Below are 12,713 nucleotides of genomic sequence, written 5' to 3'. Positions count from 1 at the left end.
TTTTGGGGTCTCGAATGGTGGTGAGGGATGAGGTGTGGGTGCAAGTATATAATTTCTTGTGGTCACAGGGGTAGGTGCCAAGGGCCGATTGGTGGAAATGGAGAAGTGAACAAGGGATTCACAGATGGTCCCAGTGGAAGGCAGAGAGGGGTTAATTATGACAGCAGTTTAGACTTGTCGGGGATTTGCACTGCCGGTTGGGAAGTTTCAGTGATTGGCGATTGTGTTGGGGACGTGTCGGGGATTGGTGGCGGCCAGCATTTTTTGGTAAAAATTAAACATGATTTTAATTCTTAAAAAGCCTTCCATTGTTTGTTGTTGTTTGAACCTTGATACAAGTCATTTGCTGTTGCTATTGGGTTGTTTTTTAAAAAAGTCCAGTTCTTTGAGAGAAAAAAAGTTTATCCGACATAGGCCCGGTTCTGACCATGTCAGATAATCGGAGTTATGCTGTAATTTTTTTCACAAACTGGTGAAATAATTTCATAGACCTTAAGAATTGCTTGTAAAGGATGTTTCTTTTAAGTATGTCCAGTATATTTTGAAAAGCTGAGATTGCTCATGCTTACTTTGTGGAGAAATATATAATTTTTTCAAGCGCTTAAAGCAATAGGGATCAAATAAGTAAAGGTCTCGTGGCTGAAGCAATTGTTAGGGTTTGAGATGATGAACTTATTGAAATTTTTTTTTTAATTGTCCTTTTTAAAGGAAGTGGATTTTGATTTGTGCAGTGGTCAAGGTGTGTCACTATTACAGTAGTAACAAATGTTTAGAGGGGGAAAGAAAAGAAGAATATTACAAAGAAAAGTTACAGACTGCCTTCCACTAGTATGACTTGGAAAATTCAGACCTTACAATGTTCCCATTTTCCATTATTTATTTAAAAGGCTCACACTAAAATTCACAGCATTTACAGATACCTCAGTATATTTAAAAAAGCAAAATAGTTAGCTACAAGGCCTTTCATCTGATGATTTAATATGTTGATTGAAAAGCAACATAAACAGCAAGTTAAATTTGGCGATGACCAGGATAGGGAGTGTATTATCTTGTAAATAAGAACAAATCTCAGCCAAAAATTTGTCAACAGATTCTTCTTTTGAAAACTGCACTTAATTTGTATGAAAAGGTGTCATTTCTGAAGATCCAAATAATAGATCAAATCAAAGATAGGTGAAGCTTGCAAGAAGCTCAGGCAGGAGTACCAAAGCCAGAAAGTAGTTCATTCGTGCATGCAAATACCTCAGCAAAGCTTTGGTGTGGTTACATACAAGTCTCATTGATCATTTAAAAGGATCAATTCTCATCTTAGCCTTAAATTTACACTTTAATCATTGAGTACAGTTCTGAAGTAGCTTTCTTTCGAAGCCTCATTCCATCTATATGAAACTATGGATTTTTAAACCTTCCGGTTACAAATTCCATGTTTTGACTTGAATGAGAAACTTGGGATTTAATTTCAAGAAAATATTACTATGAAGTGACGCAGTTTACTTATTGTGGATCACATCTGCACAAAGTGAATATTGAAGATGAAAGAAATTAAATATTCACCAAGTTTTGAGCCCAAATACAGAAATGTTATTAAATCACTAATGTCACCACATCCGTATACATTGCTTCTGGTGGTATTTTGATGTCTTGGTTTAAAAAAAAAGAATCAAGCTAGAAACATGGTTTTAACATCATTAACACCCAGGATGAGACATATAAGGCAATTGAACAACTGAAAAGTGGCAAAGCAGCAGGTATGGATGGAATCCCCCCAGAGGTCTGGAAGGCTGGCGGCAAAACTCTGCATGTCAAACTGCATGAGTTTTTCAAGCTTTGTTGGGACCAAGGAAAACTGCCTTAGGACCTTCGTGATGCCATCATCATCACCGTGTACAAAAACAAAGGCGAGAAATCAGACTGCTCAAACTACAGGGGAATCACGCTGCTCTCCATTGCAGGCAAGATCTTCGCTAGGATTCTCCTAAATAGAATAATACCTAGTGTCGCCGAGAATATTCTCCCAGAATCACAGTGCGGCTTTCGCGCAAACAGAGGAACTACTGACATGGTCTTTGCCCTCAGACAGCTCCAAGAAAAGTGCAGAGAACAAAACAAAGGACTCTACATCACCTTTGTTGACCTCACCAAAGCCTTCGACACCGTGAGCAGGAAAGGGCTTTGGCAAATACTAGAGCGCATCGGATGCCCCCCAAAGTTCCTCAACATGGTTATCCAACTGCACGAAAACCAACAAGGTCGGGTCAGATACAGCAATGAGCTCTCTGAACCCTTCTCCATTAACAATGGCGTGAAGCAAGGCTGTGTTCTCGCACCAACCCTCTTTTCAATCTTCTTCAGCACGATGCTGAACCAAGCCATGAAAGACCTCAACAATGAAGACGCTGTTTACATCCGGTACCGCACGGATGGCAGTCTCTTCAATCTGAGGCGCCTGCAAGCTCACACCAAGACACAAGAGAAACTTGTCCGTGAACTACTCTTTGCAGACGATGCTGCTTTAGTTGCCCATTCAGAGCCAGCTCTTCAGCGCTTGACGTCCTGTTTTGCGGAAACTGCCAAAATGTTTGGCCTGGAAGTCAGCCTGAAGAAAACGGAGGTCCTCCATCAGCCAGCTCCCCACCATGACTACCAGCCCCCCCCACATCTCCATCGGGCACACAAAACTCAAAACGGTCAACCAGTTTACAACTGCACCATTTCATCAGATGCAAGGATCGACAACGAGATAGACAACAGACTCGCCAAGGCAAATAGTGCCTTTGGAAGACTACACAAAAGAGTCTGGAAAAACAACCAACTGAAAATCCTCACAAAGATAAGCGTTTACTGAGCCGTTGTCATACCCACACTCCTGTTCGGCTTCGAATCATGGGTCCTCTACCGGCATCACCTACGGCTCCTAGAATGCTTCCACCAGCGTTGTCTCCGCTCCATCCTCAACATTCATTGGAGCGCCTTCATCCCTAACATCGAAGTACTCGAGATGGCAGAGGCCGACAGCATCGAGTCCACGCTGCTGAAGATCCAGCTGCATTGGGTGGGTCACGTCTCCAGAATGGAGGACCATTGCCTTCCCAAGATCGTGTTATATGGCGAGCTCTCCACTGGTCACCGTGACACCAAAGAAGAGGTACAAGGACTGCCTAAAGAAATCTCTTGGTGCCTGCCCCATTGGCCACCGCCAGTGGGCTGATATCGCATCAAACCGTGTATCTTGGCGCCTCACAGTTCGGCAGGCAGCAAACTCCTTTGAAGAAGACCGCAGAGCCCACCTCACTGACAAAAGGCAAAGGAGGAAAAACCCAACACCCAACCCCAACCCACCAATTTTCCCCTGCAACCGTGTCTGCCTGTCCCGCATCGGACTTGTCAGCCACAAACGAGCCTGCAGCTGACGTGGACATTTACCCCCTCTATAAATCTTCGTCCGCGAAGCCAAGCCAAAGAAAGAAAAGAAGAAAAGAAGTTTCATATAGGTTGACAAAATAATAAGTAGTCTTCAATAAAATCGCAATCATGCTACAATTGAATAAAATGACGTCACCCAGGATGAAGAGCTGATTGATGTCACTTGCCATCAGGGGTGACTCTCTTAAAGTGTCTTCTTACCCCTGCTTAGTAAGACTCTTTACCTTTATATTATTAAGTATATTAGTAAGGCTTTATCTGTAAACCTGGGGGAAGTTTAATTATTTATAATGTTATTGGTTGTCTTTTGGATGGTTGTGTGGAGGGGAGGAACCTGCAGATGCAGCAATGGTTAAACATTTTCAAAGAATATGACTGACAATAAAGTAAAATGCTTTTTAAGGTTTATATATTCATGCAAGTGAAGTTTGTTCAGTGTAAGTATTGTATTTTGTCTTTTAAATTGTTTGTTTTTAATGTAGGTGTATTCATTAGGCATTGTAAGAGTGAGTCCCAAGCAAATGGAAAACTCACTTATCTGGCATCTACCAATCCCTGCCCAAATTAACCTACAACCCCTATACGTTTTGAAAGATGGGAGGAAACCCATGCAGACACTGAGAGAACATACAAACTTTGTAGAGACATCGCTGGATTTGAACCTGAGTTGCTAGCTCTGTAATAGCGTGGTACTAACTGTACAGCCTTTAACTATTTCTAGCCTCTTGTACAATAATTTTCTTATTTGATTGCAGTGGTCAGCTTGAGGGCTGTTTCATAGCTGTCCTGATTACAAATGATCAGCACTCATAATGTATATATTTGTGATCTATTTATCTATTTATTTATTTTTTGCGCCATGTGAAATCAAGGCCACAGTGACCTAGCTGGTGGAGCTTCTGGCTCATAGCTCCAGCGATGTACATTCGATTCTGACTTCAGGTGCTGCCTGTGTGGAGTTGCACATTCTTTTTCACCAGGTGCTCAGTTTTCTCCTTTGCCTCAGAAGCATAAGGCTTGTTGATACATGAACTCTGCTACCAGCAGGTCCATCTCAAGGTTGCTTACGACCATAACTTGAAATGTATTGCTATTCTTTCATTGTCGGATCCAAATTTTGGAGCTTCTTGCCCATTGTCATGGGAAGTCCATTACCAGAAGAACTACTGCCTCACCACCACTTTAAAGGACAATTAATGTTGAAAAATAAATGATAAGTCTTGTGATTAATAAATACAGCCTAAACAATAAATAATAGTCTCAACCTAAGTATGGTTGGTTCTTCTTAAGTGGTCACTAAACTAGGCTGGTCCAAATTTACTTGCTTCCAAAACTTAACCACACTTACATTTTCCATAAGCAGAAAGTTACTTGTTGAATGTACCCTTGGCATCTACTAAGTTAGAACAGTCCTGAAGTCACAAATAGGCCTCAGTTGCTATGTACTTTGGTCCCACTCTGGGAATTATTGCCATCATGCCAGCTGCTCGTAGCTGTAAAAGGGTTTTAAAACTAGATTTAAATGTCTGATAGCAAGAGACATTCAAAAATTGTAGAACAGCCAAGGTTCTGGGCCTTCGGTCCAATGTGTCTGCACGGAACATGATGGCCAACTTAATCTAATACTCTGCATTTTCATCTCGAAATTTCTTAAACATCAGTTTCCACCACTACCCTCTGGCAACCCATTTGAGGCACCTACCATTCCTGTGTGTAAAAGAAATAAATAGAAATAACGAAAAACTTGCTGCACACATCTACAAACTACCCACCCCATCACTTTAAATATGCTCTGGTGTGTGATATTTTTGTTGAGTAAAAGACTTGTCTTCCCTATCTATGCTTCGCTTAATTTTTATGATTATGGGTTTTTAATTATTTAAATCTAATTATCAAAACAGGTTTGAAAAAAAAAAATTGAAAGTTATATAGTTGAGTACTTGTCTTTCTCTTCGGGTTCTGAATTCCATTCACATTTGTATACCAACCATTCCAAAAGTAAAGCTGAGGCCCAGATGCAAGGTACATCCAGGGCTTTGTTTTTACCACATTGCTACCCTGCGACTGGGACAAAGCAAGAAATTGGATTACTTTTGAGTAATCCCACACTTTCAAGTGTCATTCTAACTCAAATGCCCACCAAACAGCAGCCCCCTTGCAAATGATCAGCACCAAAGAAAAACACAAATGTGCTGGAGAAACTCAGCAAGTCCCAAAGCATCCATAGAAAGATTAACCACGTTTTGGGTCTGGGCCCTTCCACCACTTGATCTGAAGTTATGTATGTCACAGATCTTCAAGTAGACCATGTACTTTTTAAAATGATGAGCATTTTTACTGTCACTACCTTTCATCCAGTGAATTCAGAACCTTTCCAGTCCTTGGATGAAAAAAATCTTTTTGCCTCTCTTCTGATCCTCCTACTGTTCACTTTAAATTTCTTCTTAGACATTCCCCCAGAATTGAGAATGATGCTTCCACTCTGGTTCTATGAAGTCAGAGATGACTAATAAGCCCACAATGGAAACTACAAACTTGGGGCAAGAGTTGCTTGACAGAGGAGGTGAAAGTGTAGTTTGTGAGGTTGTTTCTACTGTTAATACTGGGTTTCTAACTTTATTTTAAATACATTCCTGAATTCTGATTCCCCTATTCAGTATAATCTCGGGGTTCCCAGGATTTGGTGGGTATGTTGTCACTTTAAAGATGTCTTGAGCAATCTCCTCCTAAAACGATAGCTTGTTTTGGGTCTAGTGTTGATCACGTTATTGACGCAGTCTAACCTAAGGAACTGACGAAGAATAATTAGGATCTCTGTGCTGGGAGTGTTGGCTTGGGAGAGGATGTTAACATTGGTTTGCTTATCCTTCCAGTGAATTTAGAGAATTTTCCATCTGCACTCTTGATATCCTTCAAATACTTTTGAGCTGCCTGCTACACGTATTATAGATGCAAGTTATCATTGCAGATCTCAGAATCATGATAGATTGTAAATATTTGTTGTCAATCACCCCATTCTCGAGCAACTCATGGCTGTGCTGATACATTAAGGGTGATAACAAATTTCATCATTATTGTTTACTGTCATTGAGAGAGTTAACGTCCAAAATATGGTCCATGCTTTCCAGTGTCGCACCACAAATCTTTACTGTTGGAGTATGATGCTGTTGGATGTTTCTTATGGATTATGTTTTGATATTCAAAATGACAATGACTTGGAGCTCAGCTACCATGCAAACATAAAGCACAAACTACAACTTAACTACTGAGGTTGGGGTGAACCTAATTCTGAAATAATGTCACTATAGGCTGAAGAGTTTCAAATGAGTTCTAAACGGTACATCCACTCCCATGGAAACTTTGGAAGAGAGGTGCAGCATTATGACAAGAAAAATTAGTGCAGGGTGGTGGTGGAAGGGATGGGGGAGAAGGTGAGGGCAGCAAATGGGTCTAGAATAGATTCCTTCTCCCCTGGTCCAATCCCTCCCCACCTACATCCACGACACCTCACATGCCCTTCATCTCCTCAATGATTTCTGATTTTCCCCAAACTCGACTGCCTCATTTTCACGATGGGTGTTCAATCCCTTTATTCCCCCACACAGAAGGTCTGAAAGCACTTTGCTTCTTCCTGGACCTGACCAGTTACCCTCTACAATTACCCTCCTTTGCCTGGCAGAACTTGCCCTCACTCTAAATAACTTCTTCAACTCATCCCACTTCCTCCAAATCAAAAGAATAGCCATGGGTATCTGTATAGGTCCCAGCTACTCCTGCCCGTTTGTGGGCTTTATGAAGCAACCCATACTGCAAACCTACATAGTCAAGGACCCCCTCCCCCCCCCCAGCTCTTCCTCCCATATATAGATGACTATGTTGGAGTTGCCTTATGCACCCGTGGTGAACATGTCAACTTCATCCACTCGTGTCCAACTTCCACCACGATCTCAAACTCAACTGGTTCATCTCCAATTGCACTCTCTCCTTCCTGAATCTGTCTCCCATCTCGCGAGACAAGCTTTACACTGGCATATACTACAAACCCTCCAACTCCCACAACTACCTGGTCCACAGGTACTCACCCCCTGCCCCCTACAAGGATTCCATTCCCTTCTCCCAATTTCTCTGTCTCCGCCGTATGTTTCGAAGATGAGGTCTTTCTTCCAGATCTTCTGAAATGTCTGCCTTATTCCACAAATGTGACTTTCTCTCCACCACTATCAACTCAGCCCTCACCCACATCTCCATTTCCAGCTCATCTACCCTGTCCCCAAATGTAACAAACATAGAATCCCCCTCATCCTCACCTACCACCCCACTAGCACATTATCTGCCGGAATTTCTGGTATTTACTACAGGATCTCACCACCATTTTTCCTTCTCCTCTTGGACATTCCTCAGGGACAGGTCACTCCACAATTCCCTCATGCACTCATCCCTCCCCACCCATCGCACCCTCGGGACCTTCCTCTATGCCCACAGGAGGTGCAACACCTGCACCCACTCCTCCTCCCTCACCATGGTCCAGGGCCCCAAACAGCCCTTTAACTTGAAACAATACTTGTACATCCAGAGGACTTATTTACTGGCATTCTCTACATTGGAGAGACTGATCGCAGACTGGGAGATCGCTTCGCTCATCACCTCTGCTCCGTTTATAGTGACCTGCCAGTGACCAAGTATTTCAATTCTGAGCCACACTTCCCATGGTCACATGGCATTATGTACTGTCCCACCTTGATGACCTGTAGATTGAAGGGACAACATCTTATTTTCTGCCTGGTCAATCTCCAGCCACATGGCATGAGCATTACTGCTTTCCATTAAACCCGCTCGCCTTTTCTTTCCCCTTTCCTGCCCTTCTAGTTCTTTCACCCACACAGCCCTGCCATCCCCCCTTCCCCTCGTTGCTGCTGTTCCCTTGCTCCTTTCTCCATCTATTACCTCCTGCCTTTGTGCCCCCACCCGCCCCCACTCTTTTGTTCGGACACTTGTCGACATTTTCTCATACTTTGAAGGGCTCAAGCCTGAAATGTCAGTTATGTGTCCTTGCTACATAAAGGACACTGTTTGACCTGCTCAGCTTCTCCAGCATTTTGTTTTTTTAACTCCAGCCACAGTGTCTACAGAATTTTGTGATTTACTTCTAGAATCGAGTCTATCTCAGCAGATCAAATCAGTGTATCAAACTTAATTTGCATTTTCAATAGTAAGTTAGACTGTTGGATGTTTGACTTGTATGTGGAAAGGAATTAAGCTGACCAGTAGATTTATTTGTTACCACTTCATACTACCCTGTAAAGGTTTTGGGGTAGTCCAGAAAGACTGATTATGGGATCAGATGTTGTGTACTAGTCATGTAAATAGAATTATTTGCACCTTAAATTTTATTAAATCTTTCAGTGTACTTTAAGATCTGTGCTATACCATAATGAAAGGAAATGTTCCTGGAATGTGCTTGACTTTTACTGGGATGGATGAAACACCTCTGTGATTGCTTTCTGTCTAGGTTAAAAAAGGCAAAATTTTATGTTGATGTGCAATGATTCTTTGCCGAGGGTTTATGTACGTTGATTATCGATGCAGGTTATTGCTGTAGGGAATTGTCAAGCTTGTCTGTGATCATCAATATACTTGTCCTAAGTTTAGATAAGTTGCATTCTTGACAAGTTCACATTTGACAAAATAACAGGACATTCAGGTGGAGGTTTGTCTAACTTGCCCAATGAGGTGTCAACATTTTCAGTAGAAAAACAGTCAACTGTGATTCTTAAGCAGAATATATTTTTAATGAAATGACTTTGCATTAAATTGAAAATTGAAGACAAACCTCCAAAGGATTTTTTTTTAAAAATTGCTTTGTCCTAATCTATGTAAGTATTTATTAATTGTTTAGAATTTAAATTTGTGTTAGTATCATGTGTCAAAATATTTGCTTAAATAGTAGAGCAGGGAAGATGCAAACCTGTATCAATGGGAAGAATATATCACAACCATGTTTCAAACCATACAGCTAAAGTATCTCCCTTTAAAGTAATTTGCGAGCAAATACCTGTATTGTATTTGAAGTTTTGCCCTCCACACCTTCGAGCTTACTCATTGAAATAGAAATGGAAATAGCAGATTTTCTGGCCAAAATATTCCTGTCCTCGTGTATTGGGGTGATGCCTGTTGTAAAAAGGATAGCAAACATTACCTTACTATTTAAATGGGGAAAGTAAGAAACCAGAGATCTATGGGCTTGTAAAGACAGGGAAACTTAAGTGGGGGGGGGGGGGGGGGAGATGGGAGAGGGGAAATAATAAATAATATAATTCTTGAATGCATTGGCCAGAAGCTGTAGGAAGCACAGGTTCAAAAGTTATGTTCAGAAAAATTTGATAAATCCTCAAAGGGGAAAAATACCTCGAAAATGGTCAGAGTGGGGATGTGGGATTAAACGATTGGTGCTGATAAAGAGATGGTGAGATGTAGTGCACTCTCCTGTATCATTCTATGGGGTGCGTGTTTCAAAGGATTTAGAATTTTTAATTCTGTTAAAAAATTGTAATAAAGATTTATTCTCCTCATGATTTTATCATTTAAATTTCTTGAGGAGGTTCCAGGTGTTTTGGTGGATGAATAATCCATTTACAGTACTGATTTGTGTAGATCAGAAGATCAGAATTGATCAAAGCTTGTTGCAATAGTTGTTTCTAGACAAAACTACAAGTCTTCAGTTATTTTCATTGTGTCCTCCTTCACCATGATTGAGAGGCATTTGGCCGCTGGACTTGTTTCATTTATTTTGAAGTGAAGTTGCTATCTTGTACTTCTGTCTTTCAAAGCCATTTTAGTCATGATTAGTGTTTTTGAAAAAATCTTTTAGTTGTGGTAAATTTTGCTTCTGGTCAGATGTGAAATATCCATGGCTGAAAAACGTGTAGGAAAATAAAGCCTGCCCACCCACCATATGCCTTGGTATACTTCCTTCGGTACTGCATCTGTAATCAGTTTTGAATTCTAAATCGGAGGGCCAGGTAGAACAGGCACAACAATTATGGAATCTGATAGCTATTCTGGGTTTTGAATGTGACGGCTTGTTGTGGGCTGAAATCACCAATGCAAAATAAATTTATTCAAAGGGTAATTTTTGAATGACATTTGACTTTTTAAAAAGATTTGAAAAGATCATGTATCGTTTAGTAAGGAGGGCAGTCAAAGCTTTGATGTATGTACTTTGTTTTTCATTATTTAATGAAAATAGTAGGTCAAATTGTAGAATAGTGATCAGCTTGCTACTTCCTGGTTACTATTGCAGTTTCGTAGGAGTACCTTGCTTCAGTGGTCATCAAATACATTGCAACATAGCATTATACACAGCACTGGTCCATGTGGCTGTGCCAAACGTGATGTCCAAATCAAGCGAAAAGTTTGTATCTTTTGTGACCCTGATAGAGATGAGCACTTGAATTGTCTCAGCAGAGAATGCCATGGGCCCAATACTGGAAGGTGAGATTAACATGGATGGTTGCTGTATAGGTGTTGGGCTAAATGTCCTGTTTTCATGCTGTACCTTTGTATGACCTCTGTACCTATGACCTTTGTATATTGAAGTAAACATGAAGTGCAGTAACCTTGTAATTGAAGTAGACAATATATGCAAAGCAGTTCATGAACATCAGCAATGTGATAATGCTTTCGTGTAAGTTGAGGAATAACAATGACCTGGGACAATTTTACAAAAAAAGTGCTGTGATAGTTTCTCATCCATTTGAAATAAAGTACCAATTGAGTTAATTCCCCAGCTTTCATAACATTGCACTACTCCATTGGAGTATTAACCTTAATTATTACAGGGAATCCACAAACTTTTGATTTGGGAGGCTCGTGGATAAATTTGAATATTATGAAATCGCAAAAATGATCATTGCATATGTTTACAAATAAAAAGTTTCCTTTTTACAAATTAATACAATGTACATGGAAGTAATTGCTGAAATGTTCTCTATTTTATCTGATTTCTACACCTTGCTCAGTTATTCTTTGACTTTAATGCTTTTATAATAATTTTAAAATTTATTTGGTTAAATATATGCAAGATGCTAACAAAATAGTGTGGACAGACCAATCTCTGAACTTCAGTTTGTATTGTTAAATGTTATTTGGTTCCTCTAACCTGATGTCCAGCTGTTTTCAAAACAAATCTTGGAACTGTCATTAGTTTACACTGTGCTAAAGAATGAGGGAGATGAATAATTGCATTCAGTTATGATGCCTTGCAATTAATGAATGGATTAGTTTATTTAGCGCGGTGCTTTTGAGTTTATGCTTTTGAAATACAAGCGTGAAATGTATGGTATCCTGAAAGCTTTGTAACAAAGAGTATTTATTTCTTGCACTCTCTGAAAGAGAAACTATTCAGGATGTGTTTGTAACTGTCTTTCAATTTCTCAATGAATGGGGAAAAGATATTACAGTTTTTCAGTATCCCTAATTAGTTCTACTCTGATGGAAGAACAGCTTTATTTTTGTGTAAGAAAAGATGCTTACTCTATCATACTAAATCATTCAATTGCAATTTTAAATTATTTCCTCTTATATAAGTCTCAATAAAATGTTTGAGACATTGAAGCGAATGGCACCAAAGATCTGAAAAGCTTTACAGCAGTATGTCACATTTTATATAAAGAGCAAAATAGCAATTGAACTTGGCAGGTAAAATAGAATTTGTGGAGAAAGGAATTGAGAAGGTGAAGATTTTGTCAGGATTTACTTAATCCATATGTATGATTTGCTGGTATATTATTACCATTTCCTTTCATGTTGTGACTTAAAAGATCATTAATTTTGAATGATAGCCTGACCTTTCTCATAGGAAGTAGTTGCTCTATGACCATTGCGTCAAACATCCTGCCGATAACTTGGATCTGGGATGGTTTTTGTCAGATCTGCCTCTTGCTGCACTGGTGTCTGCTTTTAACAGGATTAGCATCTTTGTTCATTAAGTCAGATCCTTATTGGCTTTATGCTGAAAATAACTGTTTCAGAGAGGGAAAACAAGTTTTGGAGGAACTCAGCAGAACAGGCAGAGAGATCATTATTTTGGGCTGAAATCCTGCATCCAAAATATCAAAACAGTTCCTCCACCAGATAGCTTTTTGCTCAGTCTTCCAGCATTGACAATCTCTGGGGTCTCCAAGCACCGCTTCAGAAATGCTTTAATAACTGACAATCCTTCCCTCAAGCAAAAGACTCTCATGGATTTTGTTTCAATGTGAAACTAGAAATTAATTATATCTTTAAAAAAT

Source organism: Narcine bancroftii, chromosome 3 (assembly GCF_036971445.1).
Source record: "Narcine bancroftii isolate sNarBan1 chromosome 3, sNarBan1.hap1, whole genome shotgun sequence".
In the NCBI taxonomy this organism is placed as follows: Eukaryota; Metazoa; Chordata; class Chondrichthyes; order Torpediniformes; family Narcinidae; genus Narcine; species Narcine bancroftii.
This window is presented reverse-complemented; position numbering follows the sequence as displayed.